General features: G+C 33.7%; 2 pseudogenes; one reads left to right on the top strand and one right to left on the bottom strand.

The window, feature by feature from the left end:
• Positions 1 to 2,838, bottom strand: part of LOC125850969 (F-box/FBD/LRR-repeat protein At2g26030-like) — a 3,474-nt pseudogene extending 636 nt beyond the window's left edge.
• Positions 2,839 to 2,936: 98 nt separating this feature from the next.
• On the top strand, positions 2,937 to 3,979 carry LOC125850972 (putative F-box/LRR-repeat protein At5g02930; annotated as a pseudogene).
• The last annotated feature ends 483 nt before the right edge of the window (positions 3,980 to 4,462 follow it).

Here is a 4,462-nt window from a genome sequence, read left to right as displayed (position 1 = left end):
TTCTCATCCAAGTTCATCTTATTTTTTCATATATTCTTCAAATGTAGGTGCACTATTTTTTTAATCAATAACACCAAAGCACTAATCATCTTCTCATCAATTTCCAATTGAGACGAATACATTTTTCTTTTCTTCCCCAAAACTTTTTTCCCAGTTGAAACTGAAGATTGGAATGGAGAATTATTAGGAGCTCCATTATTTTTGTCACCAACTCGTTCAACAACAATAATATATTAGTGTTATCTCACAAATAGGTTTGATTATCAGAGTCCCAATAAAATCATTGGCCTAAGACAAAATTCTAATAAGAGGCCTCAAATATGTAAACATAGTTATTATTTTTAATTATGAATAATATTTTTTTAACTATCAACACTAATACACTAAAAATATTATTGCAATAAGTGTTCTTGACAAACATCAATACACTCTAAGAAAATTATTAATATAAAAATAATATATGTAAAGATTATGAAAATAGGAAAAAATTGGTGTTTGATTGAGAAAAGGGAGAAAGAAAATTTGTAGTTGGCAGACGCATGTTAGCCGTCAGTCAGTACATGAATAAATCAGAAAGGGTACAAAATACCACTCCCAATCCAAATACTAAAGTTGAGGCCAAATAACCCAAAAATTAGAAGTTTGCAAAACACAGCATTTCATTAGCCTAATTATGAGAAAAAGTGTGGCTAGTCAACAAGGAAACAAAGAAAATTTTCATGAGAAACCAAACAACCATAACATTTGGTATATATGTCACAAGGACAAATAGTTATTAGTTACATAGACAAATTCAAGATTTTCACTAACAGTAAATCAAAAACTAAATACAAAGTAACACTTGTGCAATTTAGTCACGGAAAGCTCCTTCCTGGCAAATGATCACAGAATTTTGTTGAGGATCTTGGGCAACCTACCAATTTCTCAGCCAATCGAAGTGAATATCCAGAAGCACAGTTCATTGAACAGATCGTACAAATTCTTATACTTGATATAATTACAAACTTCTCTAAAATTGTTGCATTCTTTAGTAGAAATTCTGAAAGTTTGAACAGATCATCATCATCATCCCATTCAAGATGCTCCATCACACACATATTGGAAGAACTGATAACGTTAACATTCTTAAGGTTGGGAAACTCGATGCTTGACAGGAAATGAATATCATGTTCTTTGGCCAAGTATCCTAACTCAAATGTGCATCGCTCAAATCCACCTGGAGAGAGAATACAGTCAAATTACAATCATAATGCACAAACGTTACAAAACAATGATTTCATTGTATGAGGGAACGAAGGCAGTACTTGAATATGTTTTATTTATATAATTTGAATTTTCTTCTTAGTATGATGTTGTTATAGTGACTTGTTCACTTCTTTAAATGTAAAGCTGCTTACAAAAAATCATGTGTACGACATTGTTTGCATCCACTTTGAAACATTGTTCATACTGGAAGGGGGTGGGGGGAGCCCTGTTAAAACTACCTAAAAATGAATGTGCAAAAGTTGCAGAAAGCACTTACAAAACTACATCAGTACATGATGTGGTAATCCCAATGAAACTAGTGAACGATCGAGAAACCAAGAACAATCAAAAAGGAAGAAAAAACCTATCTAGACTGATAATGTTAAGCCAAATCTGACCATCTAACAATGTAGTTGGATAGTAGAAGAAGTACCTGACTTTAGAAAGTTGACCGAAAGATTGCAAAAAGTCCAGAAAGTTTTGTATTAACACCAGTAGTGTTTGTATAATGTGTAAAATTTCTCGAAATTGTGTTATATTCTAAAGGGGGTGCTATCTCTTTATGTTATCTATATACCAAAAAGAAAATAAGGTCTTCATGAAAAAACAAACCTCAGTGAACCAAGTCCCAATCGTTAACTCGGTTACATTGCTCAACTTTTGAAGATTATCTTCGATGGTCTCCTTATAACTCGATGTTCTTCAGAACGAAACGTGGCACTAGCACTAAAGGTAGCACTAAAAGTACCTTAAGCAATCCAAGAACAACTCATTCAGAAAGTAAGCTTAGCACTGACCATAACGGATACATTTACTAGCCTACACCCGAGATCATACATATCTTCGAAGATCTCCAAATGCTGAATATGTGGGGCAAAAAATATTCAAAGACAAATCATCGGAGTCATCATCATACGACTTCGAACTTAAGCCTCTTTAAATTTGAAGAATTGATTTCCAAATGATGGAATCCGGAGAATTCAGAAAATTCGAGGATTTCCAAAGCAGGACAACCTGAGAGTATGTTTACAATTATGTCATTCAACCGTAGGGTCCTTGAAGACTTCCAATCTATGACAATTTCCTTATCAAGTGTACAACACGTGAGATCCAATGTTATCAAGGAAGAACACTTGTAGATAGTGTCAGGCAAGTCAATGGAGTAATTCTCATATAAATCTGACAACAATACAATATTTTCAACAACAGTAGCAAGCCATCGGGAGATTGGGAACAAAAATTTATTTTTATTTTCTCCTCTTCAGTAGGAACCCATCGGCTGATTGTGAAATCTACTATGTTATCAACAAATCCAATTCGTTGCTCGTATTTGGACATGTGGGTGAAATTCAAATGAAAGTTTTTAATTTTGGAACAAGTAGAATGATCTAATACATGATCGACAAAGGATATAAAGTTTTTCCTTTGCGATTTATCTTTACAAGAGAAAAAGAAGTTATCAATTGAAGGCGATAGACGCTCCCATATTTTTGAGAGAAAAAATGTTGTGAAGGCATCTTTCATTGGCAAAAGTGAGAGAATCTGAATAAGAAGAGAATCCAGCAACTTACTGATTCGACTTCGATCTTCAATTTTTTTTCATTTGCTTATTTGACTCTTCAACCCTTTTGCAAGGCCGTAGATCCATCTTTTGGGTGTAGAAAGGTACATACAAAGCAAAAGATGGATCTATGGCCTTGCAAAAGAGTTGAAGAGACAAATAAGCAAATGAAAAAAAGTTGAAGATCGAAGTTGAATCAGTAAGTTGCCGAATTCTCTTCCTATTCAAATTCTCACTTTTGCCAACGAAAGATGCCTTCACAACATCTTTTCTATCAAAAAGGTGGGAGCATCTATGGTTGTATATTGATAACTTCTTTTTCTCTTGTAAAGTTAAATCGCAAAGGAAAAACTTTATATCCTTCGTCGATTATGTATTAGATCATTCTACTTGTTCCAAAATTAAAAACTTCCATTTGAATTTCACCCACCTACCAAATACGAGCAACGAATTGGATATGTTGATAACATAGTAAATTTCACAATTAGTCGATGGGTTCCTACTGAAGAGGAGAAAATAAAAATAAATTATTGTTCCCAATCTTCCAATGGCTTGCTACTGTTGTTGAAAATATTGTATTGTTGTCAGATTTATATGAGAATGACTCCATTGACTTGTCTGACACTATCTACAAGTGTTCTTCCTTGATAACATTGGATCTCACGTGTTGTACACTTGATAAGGAAATTGTCATAGATTGGAAGTCTTTCAAGACCCTACAGTTGAATGACATAACCTTAGATGATGACATAATTGTAAACATACTCTCAAGTTGTCCTGCTTAAGGAAATCCTCGAATTTCTTGAATTCTCCAGATTTCGTCATATGGAAATTAGTTCTTCAAATTTAAAGAGGCTTAAGTTTGAAAATCATTTGTCGTACTATAACTCTGATGATCTCTCTTTGGATATTTTTGCCCCATATATTCAACATTTGGAGATCTCCGGGTATATATATGATCTCAGGTATAGGCTAGTAAATGTATCCTCTGTGGTCAGTGTTAAGCTTACTTTCCAAATGAATTGGGCTTGGTTTGATCAAGGTCCTGATGGGCATCAAGTAAGAAGGACACTCATCGAAGATTATCTTCAAAAGTTGAGCAATGCAACTGAGTTAACGATTGGGACTTGCTTCATCGAGGATTGTTCACCTTATTTGCTTTCTAGTATATAGATATCAAAAAGAGAAAACGCTAAGAATATAACACAATTTGAGAACTTTTACACTTTTTACAAAGACTATTAATGTGAATACAAAACTCTCTTTGATTGTCACCAAAGAGACGCTTGTCACTAGAATGTTAAAAAAATTGTTGAAAAACTTAAGAGATGTTACTCTTGGCTTGGTCTACCTATTCCAAGAGTCATCCTAAGAGAAACACACTTGTCCTATGAAATCATTTTTTGTAACTTCTGTGCATTATGATTTTCATTTGACTATATTCTCTTTCCAGTTGGATCTTGAGCAATGCGCATTTGAGTTAGGATATTTGGCCAAAGAATATGATATTCATTTCTTGTCAAGCTTCGAGTTTCCCAACCTCAAGAATGTTAAGGTTGTCAATGCTTCCAAGATCTGTTTGAAGGAGCAACTTGAATGGGATTGTGATGATCTTTTCAAACTTTCAAAAAATCTACTAAAGAATACAAAAGTTTT

Source organism: Solanum stenotomum, unplaced genomic scaffold, assembly GCF_019186545.1.
Source record: "Solanum stenotomum isolate F172 unplaced genomic scaffold, ASM1918654v1 scaffold21269, whole genome shotgun sequence".
NCBI classification, from domain to species: domain Eukaryota; kingdom Viridiplantae; phylum Streptophyta; class Magnoliopsida; order Solanales; family Solanaceae; genus Solanum; species Solanum stenotomum.
This window is presented reverse-complemented; position numbering and strand designations above follow the sequence as displayed.